Source organism: Lissotriton vulgaris, chromosome 3_1 (genome assembly GCF_964263255.1).
Source record: "Lissotriton vulgaris chromosome 3_1, aLisVul1.2, whole genome shotgun sequence".
In the NCBI taxonomy this organism is placed as follows: Eukaryota; Metazoa; Chordata; class Amphibia; order Caudata; family Salamandridae; genus Lissotriton; species Lissotriton vulgaris.
The window spans coordinates 614,511,913-614,528,702 of record NC_141689.1 but is presented as its reverse complement, the minus strand read 5'-3'; positions in this window follow the sequence as shown (position 1 = coordinate 614,528,702).

Sequence of the window (16,790 nt, the reverse complement as noted above, 5' to 3'; positions counted from 1 at the left end):
ACCAGTTCCTGAGCACTTTGTTTACATGACTCTCTTTTTCCTTTTACTTTGCAGGGCAGATACATCAGCCACCCCCCAGGAGGTGGAGCCAGCACAGGGGAGGGAAGATACAGCTCTGGAGCACATTGTTGACATGATTCCTTCTCTCCTTTCACAGTGCAGAGCAGAGACCTCCGATAAGCCACAGGAGGTGGAGCCAGCATTGTAGGGGGAAGGCCCAGCCCTATTCAGGTCCCAGGTGCAACTCCTCCCTCCCATCTAGATGCAGATCTCTTTATTCACCACTGGGCTGCCCTAGCCTGTCTCCTAGAATCCCCCAACCCAGTCACTCACAAACCCAGACAAGGAATACACAACATAGCAGAGGCAGGCCTGGATAGTTAGGCAAGAAAATACCTACTTTCTTGAAATGGTATTTTCAAACACAGAATATGAAAACCAACTTTACTAAGGGATGTATTTTATCATTCTGAGTTTAGGCATACTAAATTCGAATTTCCACCATGTTCCCTGAGTCAGGTATGATAATAAGAATGTAATTATCTAACTGCCCATTCTAGCCTATGGAGAAAGGGTAGCCTTCAATAGTGAACAATGAACATGGCTGTAATTCACTATTAGGACATGCTACACACATCAGAGTATGTCCTACCTTATACTTACAATGAACCCTGCCATTGGGCCTACCATAGGGGTGACTGATATGAAGCTACGGGAAGGTTTAGGGACTGGCAAGTGGGTGCACTTGGCCAAGTCGACATGGCAGTGCTAGACTGCCCACAGGCCTTGCAATGGCAGGCCTGAGACACACTTTACAAGCTGCTTCTGTGGATGGCACAACCAGTGCTGCAAGCCCGCTAGCAGCATTTGATTTACAAGCCCTGGGCACACATGGTGCACTGTCACCAGTGGCTGACAGGTAAATCAAATTACCCAATCATGGAATCACCAATTAGTACATCAATTTAATATAGGGAGCACTTGCACTGTGGCACTGATTAGCAGTGGCACAGTGACCAAAGCATAAAACCAGCAATAACATATCAAAACAGAGGAGGCAATACGTAAAAATGGAAGGGAGACTCACGCCAATGATGTCAGGTCTAACAGTAGCCCTTATTTCTGACCGACTCGTACACAGTTCCAAACGACCAAGCACGATGCAAAGATCTCATCTGCATCAACTGAATCATTTCTGAACCCTATCCTGTCCATACAACTCACTCGTAGCCAAATCGTGCCGCGCAATGGAGCCGGATTCCGAACCAGCATGTACGATGCACGATTGGGACAGCCGTATCGACTTGGACTCAGCGAGACGAAACAGCTGCCAAAATCGGACTTCAGGGTGGGGGGCCCTAGTAGGGCCCCCTTCTCCCGGGACCCTCCCAATCCATCACGTGCATGCCCATGGGTCCTCCCGATCCATGCATGCACAGTGTGGTGGGTACCATGGGGTGCCCGCCACAGGATTGACGCTTTTCTCCACCCACTCCTTTTTGCTATGTGTGTAAGTGGTCAGTATACAGGCTCCTATAGAGTTCAATGGGAGTCCGAGCAAATCGAGTTCGACAGCATACAAATGTCGTACTCGCTCAGTTGGATTCCAGCGCTTCGAGTTGTACAGAAAGCATTCTGGATCTGATTCGGTCAGGATGCTTTTCTTACGAGATCGGAAACAACCCCTAAATGTCAAACTGTATACAGACATATGGATCTCCTCAGAAAGTGGTCACTTACAAAAGAACAGAATTGTGCACCCTTTGAACAAGAGTGATTTTATAGAAAGTGTATAATAATGTGTAATAGTAAGGTATTTGAGGCCTCAAAGTGTTAAGGAAATGAGGGATAGCTGAATTGTATTACTCATTGGTGCCATCTATTGCATCAATAAAGGTAATGCATTTGGGAACCAGTACAATGCAGTTCCTTCGTGACCTGTCAACATGTTTATGCAGCATGTTTGTGGCCTGTACTGGTCCGGGGCATTCATCAGAATTAAGCCCGCTCCTGCCTCAAATCCTTTCGTAACTCTAAATCATAAGCATGTTTGTATAGGATAGACAGAGAGAAGAAAGAAATAGAAGGGATTGCATCTGGTCATTTGACTGAAGGTAGATAATTATAGGTCAGGTACCTGCAACCGGTATTGATCGGGCACTTCCAGTTATTGGTGTTCCTAGCAGTAGCAGAGATTGTCTGCAGAATAGTTATGATGGTTTAGAGCAACAGTACCATCAGAGATAGGCAGGAGTTGTGGGCCTTAGTGACCAGGTATGGCAATAGAAAGGGCCTTATTATGACATTGGTAGTCCATCTGCGGCACCGCCACAGCTTCGTCCGCAGGAGGATCGCCAAGGTCATGGTGCGCCCATCCACCAGATTCAGAGTTGAATCGAGGGTAGGCGGGCAGTGCAGTGGTGGTCTCATGACAGTGGACTGTTAGACTAACATGCAGCACCCCGCCGTAACAGCGCCTGCAGCATGTTCCTGCACGATGTTGCTTGCATGTCACACAATGCAGGAATGGGGATGTAATTACAGGGGGGCACAGCAGTGCCACACTCGCATGCACCCCCAGGCCCAGATCCGGCAGATGGCCCCCTTAGTTGCCTCTTTGCCACCCTTTTCATGGCGGGCTCACCACCAATAAAAGGGCCGTAAAAAGGCAACTTGCAATATGAACGGCAGTGCCACCACCATATTTAGGCCAGTTTCAGACTACCGGTCCAGCGAGATCCTTGATCCCGGCAGGCTGGATGTCTCGTCAGACCGCTACACTCAGAATACTGCTGGCAGACCCACAGTGTGGCAAAGGTCGCTTCTCAAAACTGATTCCCCTTTTCTGAACTTTTTCATAGCTACCCTCAAGGGTTTTTCCTTGTTCTCCTTCATCTCCTAGCTCTGTCCACACAAGTAACCCCATGCATGTGGTCAGGGAGGTAAATTATCTGTTAGGGTTGGTAAAGCGGAAAAAACCTCTAGCAGCAGTTCTATGATTAAACAGAACATTATCTCAGCCCCAGATATGTTGTTCACGCAGAACAGTATTGATGAAAAATCACAAGGTTTGTTATATCAATAGCGTTCACTCACATATTTTAAAATCTGGAACGGTTAGTTCCGTGATCGTCATTGGCCTCGATTCGGCTCTTTTTGCAGTTTCTTGTTTACAGAGAACGCACTGTTTTTGCAAAATATTAACACCACAGACTGATATTTATCGACCTCAAAAATGCAGCAGCATAAACACCAGATAAAAGTTCATAGGCAATGAATAAAATCTTTCATCTAAAAGCCCCACCCACTCTTCTAAATTCTTATGACCTTCAACTTTAAAAATGGAAACAAATAATATTTCTTCGTAGTACAACGATGATGTTAGAAGTTCATAGGAACACCAGCAATAATATCTAAAATAGTGCTGAAAAGTTTTAAAATTACCATCCGTTCATGGGCTTTTGCTACCCTATTGTGCTGACATCACTTCATTTGAAGTTTCTAGACATTAGTACCACTAACGTATTTATAATATTGAGGGGGATATTTACCGAAAAGTCAGGCAGCATAGCAAATCACCTTCCTGCGCTGCACTGAGTGATAGGGAAAGGGCAGTCTTTTGCCAGTGCTGGCACACAATGCCCTGCCTAGCACCAACACAGGCCCCCTTACACCAAGGCGAAAGGGTGCCTGCGCTACATGCAGGATTGTTTTTGTTGCAGAGAGGGACACCCTCCTGCCAAAAAACAACCCTCGAAGGCATTTCCCTCTTTCTATGTGTGCTGCAGAATGCAGCAATTTCATTCAAATGCATTTGTATCGCGCATTGCTACCCCAGAGGTCTTCCCAGTGCTAGGTGACACACAGCCCTTCCACTCAATCTAACTGAGCATTTCCTTAACCACTGGGTCTTCAAAGTTTTCCTAAAGCAAGCTCCCAACAGCTGATTTCTAAGTTAAGTCGGAAGAGCATTTCAGAGCCTGGAGGTGAGGAATGGAAAGGAGCATAGAGCAAATAATAGGTGGGTCTATTCCATGCATTTCCTGATGTGCCATACAGAGAGCTTTGAACGCAACATTTTTTTTAATCTGGCAGTCAATGCAAGGCAACCAGAGCTGGAGTGGCTGACTGATGCTTTGGTATTTTTTTAAGGATTTTTGCAGCAGCATTTTGTACCACTTGGATCCTTTTGAGCGTGTATTTCGGTCTCCCAAGGAACAGTGAGTTGCCATAACCGAGGTGACAGTTTATCAGACTCAGCACCACTATTATTCCAGTGGGCGAAGGTAACATCTGCAATGATTTCCTTGGAGATCGCAGTATGCCAAAGCATGAGCCTGCCAGTTTCTTTACTTGAGTCTCCATAGTAAGCTTGTCATATATCCAGACTCCCATGCTTTTTACTGCCTGTGCTGGCTTTGGACGATCGCCCACATGGTCTGGCCATGAGAGTTCCAGCCACCTAGGACCATTCGTGCCTACTACTATAATTTCAGTTTTCTAGCCAGTGAGCTTTAACCTACTGCTCGTCATCCAATCTCAGAGGCACGAGGAGGACGGGACGGGCCACTCCCCCTGACCCCATCACACCACTAAGGTACTAACTTTATGACCTTCCTGACATATTGACAAGGGATTACAAACTGAACTTTAGTTGAATACTTTTTTAATACCCTCAGATTTTCTTGAGACCTTGTTATAGCCTAACTCTTGCACACCCCAGGATGACACACAAGGGGGTGACCAATAAATCTATCAGCCAGAGAGGCTTGCACTCAGGGTCACAAACTCTATGCAGGCCATCGCCGCCCACCACCAATATGAATGAATCTGCCAAGTCTAGCATATCCATCAACCAATCGCCCGACCCAACCAATGGCATACCGCAACACCTCTCGCTGCTGGATGAACTAAATTCCCTCTGCAAAACAAGGTACGCCACCGTGGAACCCAGAAATGAAATCAAAAGTTCCTCCCCTTGCCTCGCTAAACGAACCATTATGGCAACCCCAATCGTCAGCCCCCTGGCCCAACCCAAATATGTTAACACACCAAATAGAGTTTGCTCGCAGATTTCATCTAGCAAAAGGAAGTGGGATGGGGTCAAGGCCACTGGGAACAAATCAAAACAACAAAAACTCTGTTTTAGCTCTCCATTCCCTGCAACTAACCCCCTTCAAAATCTGGAAGAAAAAATAGACGGATCACTGAAATAATATAGACTGCCAAAATATCGACCTGCAAAAATATTGTTGCCAAAATATCGACAGACAAAATATCGACTTTCTATCTACAAACAGGTAAGTACAAAAATATCGAGTTTAAAATATCGAGTGTTAAAAATATAGACTGTCAAAATATCGATTTTTTTATGTCTTTAAAATAAGTTAAAACTATTATAATATTACATATATTTAATATAAGCATTGTTAAAATTATTAAATAAATGTAACATAATTACATAACTAATGTAAATTTAAAAATTAATAATAATAATACATATATATATAAATACATGTTATTAATAAAACATATAGAATATATTTACCGTGGCATAGCAAAAGGTTTAAATTTAATGTAACCACTCCAGTGGGTGCTACAGTAGAGAAAGCGTACGCCTGTACCCCAAAAACCCAAAACTGACCCTGAACCCTAAAAATATCCCTGTACCCCAAAAACCCAAAACTGACCCTGAACCCTAAAAATACCCCTTTCCCCAAAAACTGAAAACTGACCCTGAACCCTAAAATTACCCCTTTACCCAAAAACTGAAAACTGACCCTGAACCCTAAAAATACCCCTTTACCCAAAAACTGAAAACTGACCCTGAACCCTAAAAATACCCCTTTACCCAAAAACTGAAAACTGACCCTGAACCCTAAAAATACCCCTTTACCCAAAAACTGAAAACTGACCCTGAACCCTAAAAATACCCCTTTACCCAAGAACTGAAAACTGACCCTGAACCCTAAAAATACCCCTTTACCCAAAAACTGAAAACTGACCCTGAACCCTAAAAATACCCCTTTACCCAAAAACGTATTATTTATTTTAAATTAATTACCAATTATATTTTAATTATTTACCAATTATTATTTAATTAACAATTAGATTAAATTTACATAATTAATTAATTATAATTAAATTACTTCCCACCCTATTCCCCTATAAACCCACAACCTGCTACAGATTTATATTACTCAAATATTATTAAATATTAATAACTTACCTTATTTTCGATATTTTTGTAGTCTATATTTTTTCTAGTCTATATTATGTCTAGTCTATATTTTTGATTCGATATTTTTGCTATTCTAGTCGATATTAGTCGATATTTTTGTTGTCTATATTTTGTCTAGTCGATATTTTGTCCAGTCTATATTTTTTCATCGATATTTTGTCCAATCGATATTTTGGAATCGATATTATGTCTGTTTACCAAAATAGACCAATGGATTACCTCCTTCAATTCGAACTTTTTGGCCCAGATTATACAAACGGTTGGCTCACTCATTTCTCCACTGATTGTTAAAATTACCACCCTAGAGGACAGGCTGTTGGGAATAGAGAAATGTTTAAAGGCCAACCAAACCCGCACTGAAAATTCTTCAACATCAATCGGTCCCAACCCACTTGGTACTAAAAGTAACTATCAAACTCCCCCCCTAATCCCTATCCTTCCATCCCCCAATGCACCAAAAGCTAATCATAAACCGGGCCTTTTACAATATACTGCTACAAAAGTAGAGTCTAATAAGAAAACAACTCACATACAACTACCCCCGGAGGCTGCACCCTTTGTGTGTGTTCTTGCGGGAGTCCCAGAAATCAAACATGGAAAAACTGAGCGGGAACAAGACCTATTTAACAAAGTCACATTTTGGCTAACTAAAAACAGGCCCCTGCCCCTAGGTCTTGACGGTACCATTAAGTCTGTTAGAAGGGTGGGTTGGCTAGGCCCCCTACAAAAAGATATTGACGGTGACCTTGTCCTAATAAAATTTAGAAGCAGCTCAGTCGTTCCCTACTTGCGAACTTTGTACCCCCGTGAAGGTGTTGGACCTATATCCATCTGGGACCTACGCGACTTCTACCCAAGCTTGGTATATGCCCCTAGACTAAAACGAAGGGCAGAGTCAGCTTACCCGAAGGGCAGAAATACGCGTGAACTGCATGGCCATGGCTTTTCCGCCTTTAACCACCCTGTAACAATGTACACCGGCCATGGGTATGGAAAATCATGAATTCTATTATGAAACAAAGGAACTTATTCACGCAACACGGACTAATGTTTTATCTTTCTTCCACTTTGTGTTTTTGTATGTAATTTTTGTCATGAATGTTTTTAAATGTATGCTTTTATGATTTTACCCAAATAAAGCTAAAGAATTGAATTGAATTGATTCGATAAGCCATTTCTCAAAGGTATTGTATCTCTCTTAGGTGTCACCCTTTGGAGCAGGGACCAACTCCTCTAAGGCCTCATTTATATTCAGTTTAGACCATGCTTGTCTGGACTTTCAGGCAGTGGGAAGACTGACAGCTGTCTTGAATATTTCAAGGTTGAAAGCGGCTAAATGATGGTCCGAGCACAGTATAGGGAGAGGGTTTTAATACATAGTTTGTTAAGATTAGTAAAAATGTGGTCAAGAAGAAGTCCCCCCCATTGTGAGTGTTTTTTTTTGCCATTTGGCATAAGAGTAAGGCTTGCACGTTGTGAGATGGGGCTCTTGCCTTTTCGCAGCCACTAGATTCAGAGTGCATATTCAAATCTCCTGACAAGGTAAGATTCCCTTTTTGCAAGCTACATTCCGCTATAATATCTGATAATACCAGAGAATGTAAATGTAGGTGCAAACTTAAGTGAAAATTGAAGGCTTTCGTAGCCCGGTATTTTGATGGGGAAAAGGAGACTTAATATTCTCTTTTAAATTTTATCTCCACCCCTCCCTGCGTCTCTTCTCTATTTCAGTAACCTATAGAGTATCCAGGGGAAAGGTTTAATGATAAGTTGTGAGTGGAGTCTGTGGATAACCATGTTTCTGTAAGGAACATGGCGTCCGGATGCTGTTCTCTAAAAAACTACACAGCTCAATATTGTCCTTGGGGAGAGATCTACAGTTTAGTAGATACATGTGTAATATTTGGGGAAACCATATTTTAGTGTGGCATTTAAAGGCCCTTACTGACAATGGCCCAAAACTCAGCTTTATACTGCATGAGGTCTAGACTGTTGGGGATTTAAGCACCAGTGGCCAGATTCAAAGAACTAACTTAGGACAAAATCCTAAACTTACTACCATTTTGGTATTCACAGAAGGCACTTACTCATCTTGGTATTCACAGAAGGCACTTACTCCTTTTGGTATTCACAGAAGGCACTTACTCATTTTGGTATTCACAGAAGGCACTTACTCAAGTAAGTGCCTTCTGTGAATACCAAAATGAGTAAGTGCCTTCTGTGAATACCAAAATGGTAGTAAATTTAGGATTTTGACTTAAGTTAGTTCTGTGAATCGGGCCCAGCAGTATACATTGCATCTATTAACCTGCAGTGTACAAATTTGGTGAAGCATGTCTGATGTGTAAGTACCGCCTGCGGTATAGCTTTTACACCTGAGTGAACTATTCTTGAGAAACTAGACCACATTTAAAAGTCACAGCTCTAGTTAGGAAGGTGGCAACCAGAAGTGACTCTAAACCCAGCCACCCTGGTGCAAAACACAAATCTAACTAACTAGCAGGGGAGCCTCCTTAAAATCAACTAAAAGACATTAAAATATCCCCACAATTCTAAAAATTGTCCCACAGTGTAAAAAGTTTTACAATGTCCCCATAAATAGGGGAAATTTGATTTTAGCTGCAAATTCACAGTAATCACATTCAATACCCTCATCAAACCCCTCGTCCCTATTCATTAACAGCAATCAGGAAAGAGTTATTAACTTGTGTTTCCAGCAGTGTACAGGGCTCACGTCTGGCCAGCGGTGTGGCTTTTATACAAGGGCAAAATTCTCTTGAGAAACTAGACCCTGTTTAAAAATGGCTGCTCGAGGGGGCGTGGCCAGGATGGCGGAGTGAGTGGTCGCACTCGCTGTGAGCTCCTCCGAGCCTGGGCCCTTAAGCCGCTGAAAATACGCTGATCTCCCCCCAAGTTGCTACATATCGGCAACGGGAGGAAGGGGAACCCTAGTGTCACATGGCCGGGGGGACAAAGGAGCCTGTGGCTGCGGTCAGGCGACCCCGGAGGCATTGTCGGGAGCGAAGGCGGCCCCGGACGCAGGCCGGAGGCGGAGCCGGGACTCGCCTCGCGGCGGTAGCTCAGCTCGGAGGGTGTCTCGGAGCTGCGGAGCCTGCCTAGCAGTGACGGCAACACCTACCCGATCCTGCAAGAGATCCCGGTGGTCTGGGCCGGAAGCGGAGGAGCTGAGGTGCGAGCCCCAGAGCCAGGCTCTACGTGAGGCCGGGGTTGCGGCCTGAGCACCGGACCCTGGTGACGCTGGGGGACGCCCTCGGCCTGCCGTACCCCACTGGAGGTGCCGAAAAGGAACCGAGCTGTGTCCCTGAGGAGGCAAGTAACCCCGGCGGCGAGGTAGAGGCCTTGGGGAGTCGGCCAGATACTGTGACGCCGCTGGGAGGGTGATATCACGCGACGCCGCGGCCTGCACCTCTGGCGTCACCCTGAGGGTGAATTTTGGACTGGCGGATCTCACTGACTGACACGGAGGGGCTCGTTTTGCTTTCCCTACATTGAGGACAACCCTGACCGCTGTGTTGGTGCCCGAGCAAACAGGGCCAGGGGGAAGTTCGGAATCGGCATAGCCTGCCTAGCGAGTGCCCTCCCAGATTCATCAGGGGTGCAGTGACATGTTGAACATGCAGCGCGGACTAAGCTGCCCCTCCTGCGCGATAGCAACAAGAGTGAAGGCGTGTTGCTCGTGCTTGGCCTGAAGAACTGGAAGTCCTCTGGACGTCGTGCCTGATCAAGAGGCGACCATCACCGCAGGGAGAGAAGCGCTGGTGGCGATCACCCTACTCGCTGGGTGCCCGGGAGACCTGGGGAGCTCACGCCTACTATACCGGCTGTGGAGGAGGTGGGAACGGTGCTGGCCCGGTACTTGGATTGGAGGCCCCGACGGGCAGCCGGATTTTGGGGTGAGCAGAACACAGACAGCGTCGAGGAGACGATGGGGGTGCTGGACAGTGGTGCAGGCCGATCCGCTGGTACCCCGGAGGCGAGGTGAGAGGCCACGGCTGCTCAGTGATGCTACAGGCTGCCAAGGAGTGCGCCATTACACGCAGGATGGTCGGTAACAAAGGGGCCAGGAAGGGGGATCATACTCTGCTGGACATGTTGAGCAGAGGCAACACGAGGCAAGATCGGGGGCAGCAATCCCCGGGCCAACCAAGCGGCTCCCAGGGGGCAAGCGGAGGGGAACCACCGGTCACCAGGTCTTTCCTGGAATCTCTTTTCAGCTCCCTGCGGGAGGATTTTCAGGCGTTGAAGCAGGAGGTGGCGGGGGAAATCCGAGAGGTGCGGAGAGAGGTCGATGGCCTGGGTGAGAGGGTGACCACGGTTGAGGAAGCCGGCCACGCCCGAGACGAAGAGATTGCGCAGCTCCAACAGGAGGTGATACGGCTGCGGGACCAGCAGATCGATCTTCAGTCCCATGCGGAGGACTTAGAGAACCGGTCCAGGAGAAACAACATTTGAGTCCGGGCCGTACCCTCCGGAGAAGAGGGGGAAGACGTGGCTGGATACCTGAGAGACTTGTTCAGAGAGATATTGGATGAACCGGCCGACTTTCCTGTCTGGATAGACAGGGCGCATAAAGTGGGCCTACGGCGCCGGTCTGCGGCACCTCCCCCCGATATCCTAGCCTTCCTGCCGAACTACCCCCTGAAGGAAAGGATCCTCCGGGAAGCTCGAAACAAGCCATCCCTGGAGTTTAGAGGTCACCGGGTGGCTCTCTTCCAAGACCTATCGGCGGTCACGCTGCAGAAACGTGAGGCCTTTAAAATAGCGACTGACTTCCTACGGGAGCATGACACTCAATACTCATGGGACCACCCCTTTCGCCTCATCTTCCGCTGGAATGGGACTTTGCATCAGCTGCGCTCACTTCAGGATACCTGCGGGGTGCTGGGGATCACCGCAACGGACGAGGACGCACCCACCCCACGCTGTCGTCGCATCACGAGGGATGGATGGCAGTCAGTCCCTGGTCGCCGGCCTTCCACTTCCTCCGCAAGGCCGGACTCGCCTACTATTCGAGCGGAAATGGACAGTGCAGTGCGGGGAGTGGCCAGAGACACGGCTACCGGTGATGTAGCCCTGACAGCTTGAGAGGAACTCCGGGGGGAGATCGACATCGCTTTAACTGTAATGCAGGTTTGGGGGCCCGGGGGGGGGGGGAGGGACGGGTGGGTGCGTAGTGGCTAGACGTCCACTTCTGTAACTCTCCAGAGACTTGTCCGTAATGGACCGGACTGGGACATTGGACCTATTGGCGTTAAGGGGGGAAAGTGGTTTGGACAGCCCCGAGGCAGACAGAGTGAGTGGAGGAGTTGGGAGAGGGTGCAGGAGGTGGGGGAGTTGGTGGGAAAGGTTGCTTCCTTGAAGGGCGAGATGGGGAGAAGGGGACTGGAGGGGCGAGGGGAGGCAGGGATGGGTTGTTGGGGGACAGTTCAAAGGGGTTGGGGGGAGGGGCTGGGACCGTACTGTATTGCTGTTGCATTTGCTTTGACCTCACACCACACGTGCACGCTAGTGACTCTGGCAACATCCTTCCCGGGCCGTGACATGCTGCTTGAGCTGCGCTCTTACCCACAACGCTGATGGCCCTTAAGGTGGTTACTCTTAATGTAAAGGGGCTGAATAACCCTGTCAAACGGAGAGCAGTGTTGTCCCTACTGGAAAACACGCAGGCGGATATTTGTCTCTTGCAGGAGACCCACCTCCTTGCCAGAGATTGCCACAGGATGAGATCCCCGAAATTCCCGATACAGTTCTTCTCCTCTAGTGCTACCAAAATGGCTGGGGTCGCAATCCTGGTATCTAGAACCTTTAGAGGGGAGACCTTACATAAAGTGGCGGAACAGAAAGGGAGGCTCCTAGCTTATAGGGTCAAGGCCGGGGGTTTGGTGTTTACAGTAAGCTCGATCTACAGTCCCAATGACCACCAGGAGCGGTTTCTTCTTTCGGCCCTGGTGGACATCACAGCCACCCCAGATAGACACATAATCATTGGTGGAGACCTGAATATGGTCTTTGATTCGTCCATAGACAGATCGGCGCAGCGATCCCCTCAAACAGGGGAGATCTCTCAGTTAGGCAAATCCCACATGGGTGACCTTGATCTACACGATCTGTGGCGTCGTCTTCACCCCAACACCCGAGCCTACTCCTACTATTCGCACGCCCATAAAACCTACGCGAGACTAGATCATCTTTTGGTCACGGGACCGGTCCACGACCTTGCCACGGCCTCGGAAATAGGGGTTCTTTCGCTTTCAGATCACACTCCTGTCTCGGGTACTTTCCGGCTGCCACCGGTGACTCCTTCACGAGGGGTGTGGCGCCTCCGGGACACGCTTTTACATAAAAAGACGGTAGTGCAACAGATACGGGAAGCAATTCGCGAATACTTGCGGCACAATGACAATGATGACACCTCTCGGGCGACACAGTGGGACTCACTGAAAGCGGTGCTCCGGGGTGAGTTTATTGCCGTCTCCTCAGCGGAGAATAGAGAACGACAACGCATGAGAGATGACCTTACATGTAAGGTTCATGAGATGGAACAGGTGCATCAGAGAACTGGGGCCCCCAGAGTCTGGAAGCAACTTAAGGCTGCTCGGAAGTCCCTATCGGCTTTAGGCATGGATAGGGCGGAATACGCAGCGCTGCGCTTGAAACATGCATACTACACTGGTGGCGACAGGTGTGATCGGCTCCTGGCGAATAAGCTCCAAGTAGCGCACCAACAACATCGGGTGAAGGAGCTCACGGTTTCTGCTGGGGTGACGGTCAAGGAGGATAGTCAGATAGCAGACGGGGTCCGCCGCTACTATGCCGATTTATATGCAGGCGCGCCCCTTTCAGCGCAGGCCGAGACAGACTATCTGGGCTCAGTAGACCTCCCCTCCCTTACTTCGGAGCAGGCGGAACACTTAGAACGGGACATTTGGGGTGAGGAGGTGATCGCGGCTATCTCTCGGCTTAAACACGGGAAGGCTCCGGGGCCTGACGGATACACCCCCCTTTTCTATAAGACGTTTTGCCATGAGTTGGCGCTGCTCCTAGCGCGTCTATTTAACTTGTTCTCGGAGCCGGGAGCTATCCCTCCGGACATGCTCCAAGCCACGGTGTCGGTTATCCCCAAACCAGGAAAGGACCGGACACAGTGCAGATCCTACCGGCCGATTTCCCTCTTGAATGTGGACCTTAAGCTGTACACGGGGATATTGGCGGCACGCCTGGCACCTCACCTGCCGGGATTAGTGGACCCAGATCAGGCGGGGTTCGTCCCCGGGAGGCAAACGGTAGATAATACCAAGAGAGTGGTCAATATCCTGGAGAAGGCCTCCCGAATCCCTGGGGAGCGGATGCTGCTGTCGGTCGACGAGGAGAAAGCCTTCAACCGGGTGCACTGGCCCTACCTAGAGAAGGTTCTGTCAAAGGTGGGCATAGGGGAGAAATTCCACACCCTGGTATTTAATTGTTATAGATTCCCGTCCGCGGTGGTGCGGGTGAATGGCTATAGCTCCCAAAAGTTTGCGATAGAGCGGGGCACTAGACAAGGGTGCCTGCTGTCACCACTGCTCTTCGCTCTCTATATGGAGCCGCTTGCCCAGAGGATACGCCTGAACCCGAACGCAACTGGTGTGCGGATCGGGAGGTATACTCATACCATCAGCCTCTACGCGGATGATGTGATATTAACACTCGAAGATCCGAGAAGGGCTCTCCCTGCTTGTATTGCTGAACTGGAGGACTTCGCCGCTGTGGCGGGTTTTAAGATGAATATGGGGAAATCGGCGGCCCTTGACATCCTGCTATACACTGTCACGAGAACCGATCTGCAGGGCATCTTCCCCATGCACTGGTCCAAGGTCTTGGTGCCCTACCTAGGCATTCTGTTGGCACCCTTTTTGTCCGCCATGGTGACTGCCAACTAAACGGCCTTAAGCAGGAAAATTAAAGAGGAGTTGACCCGCTGGAACAGAGGGACGCTATCTTGGCTGGGCAGAATAGCAGCTGTGAAGATGACTCTCTTGCCGTAGGTACTATACCTGTTTTGAGCCCTGCCACTTCAACCCCCAAAAGGGTGGATCCGGCAGACTCAGGCGGATATTGCGCGTTTCGTCTGGCAGGGCTGCAAACCCAGACTCAAGAGGGCCTTATCCACACTGGCCCCTGAATCCGGAGGACTGGGCATACCGGATCTTCACAAATACTTCCAGGCGGCACAACTGTGGTATCTGGTGGAATGCAGCAGATGGGAATTGGATAAACATTGGCTGTTCCAGGACCAAGCGGTGGCAGGTAGAACCCTGCAAGAGGTGCCCTTCCTGCAAAGAACTCACCGGCCCCCCAATCTATATGCGTCCTGTATCACAAGAGTCCCGATGCGAGTCTGGGACACCACGAATGCTGCGCGTGAACTCACTACATTCCCTTCACCGTTTACACCACTGGCGGAGAACCCGGATTTTCAACCTGGGATGGAGGCCGGGGCCTTCGCGCATTGGCGGTCGGCTAGATGCAGCGCGCTGTTTCACGTGTACGGCCCGGACGGTGTCGTCTCGTTCCAGGATCTTAGGCGAGAGTATCACCTGCCTGAGACTGAACGGATGCGGTATATGCAGGTGCGTCATTGGGCGCTTCAGCCGCAAGTACGCGATCTGGCCGACCGGAAGCTCACACCTTACGAGAAGTGGCTTGTGACGCGTTCCTCAGACTCCAAGCTCATCTTGGATCTCTATAAGCTCCTACAGCCTTCTCCTTTCCACATCTATAATCCTGGGCGGGAACGCTGGGAACGGGAACTGGGTAGAACTCTGAGTCACGTGGAATGGGATCACATTTCCTACCGGGCGCGACATTCCGCGTACCATACCGGACTCACCGAAACGTTCACTAAGGTAACCACATACTGGTACTATACGCCAGAGAGACTACATGAAATGAATCATAACATTACCAACACCTGTTGGCGAGATTGCGGGCAGATAGGTACATTAACACATGTTCTGTGGGATTGCCCTCTACTGAGCCCTTACTGGAAGGAGGTTTTGGATGAGATTGACTTGCGCTTTGACATTGAACTGCCTCGCTTCCCTGCATATGTCTTGCTGGGTCTGCCCAACGGGCTGATGTACCCTCTGAGGTCTCGCAGGGGTAGGCAGATCGCGATTGCTTTGGGCTCTGCGGTCCAGAATATTCTCATCTCATCTTTCGGGACGACTATATTCATTTGTTTGTATTATTTTCCTTGAAAATGCAATAAAATACTTTAAACATAAAAATGGCTGCTCTCATTAGGAAGGTGGCTGCCAGGAAGTGGCTCTAAACCTAGCCACTGAGGAACAAAAAGCTGATCTAACTACCTAACAGTGGAGTCTCCTTAAAATCAATTAAAAGACAATAAAATATCCCAACAATTCTAAAGACTCTCCACAGCATACATAGAATGTGGAAGTAACTAGAAGAAAAAAAGACATTTCTCCTCATTACGCCTCCCCTGGGAAGGTGTAGCATTCTGACACGTTCCCAGGTCTATCTGGAATGTTTCAGAATCCATGGCTGGATGCATGGGAACCTCCACACTCCACCCTTTAAAATGCCTTCTCAGGGCAGAGTTACGCAACACATTAATTTGCACTGTGTTGCTTTACTCTGGATTTACCAAGCCACTCAAAACCATACAGGGTGGCCTTGGGTAGCTTGATTAATCAAACTTAATGGTTGTGCCACTTTTGCACCCAGGTATGTGACACCAAAGGGATGCAGTCTTATGATAAATATGCCCCACAAAGTGGAATATGTAATCAAAGCAAGAGCATCTATAAAATATGCAATACTGGAGAACTCAGTGACCTAAGACGTGAATATTAATCTGGTCACCCACACGGGACATCAAAATGCTCGCAATAGGCCACACTTGCAGTGTGTGGATACAACCATAGTAACATGCTAGTCACCGAAAAAGCACTTCAACACCACATCCGGAGTACCGAGCGCTACATAAAAGCAAACCACTTCCCCTCTTCTATCCCTCTGCAATCCAAATAACTGACTAACATATCCATCACTCAAAGTACTTTCATATTTCACTATAATAATTCACCAAAAATCCTTTATGGGTCCCGGAGTATCTTGCTACTTGCCGAAAAAAAGGTTTCAACACCCCATAGGAGTAGCAAGCGTTACATAAATGCAAACCTTTTTCCCTCTTCCATCCATCTGCTATCCTTCTCAATCCATATAACAGACTAACATATCAAGCACTCATATCACTTTCATATTTCCGTATACTAATTCACCACTAAATCCTTGATGGGTTCTGGAGTAGCACAAGACTCGCTAAAAAAGTACTTCAACACCCATCAGGGGTAGCAAGCGCTATATAATTTCAAAGCTTTATCCACTTCTATCCCTCCACTATCCTTCTGAATCCAAATAACTCACTGACATATCCACGGCTCAAATTAATTTCATATTGCCCTATACTAATTCACAACTAATCCTTTATGGGTTCCAGAGTAGTGTGCTACTCGCCAAAAAA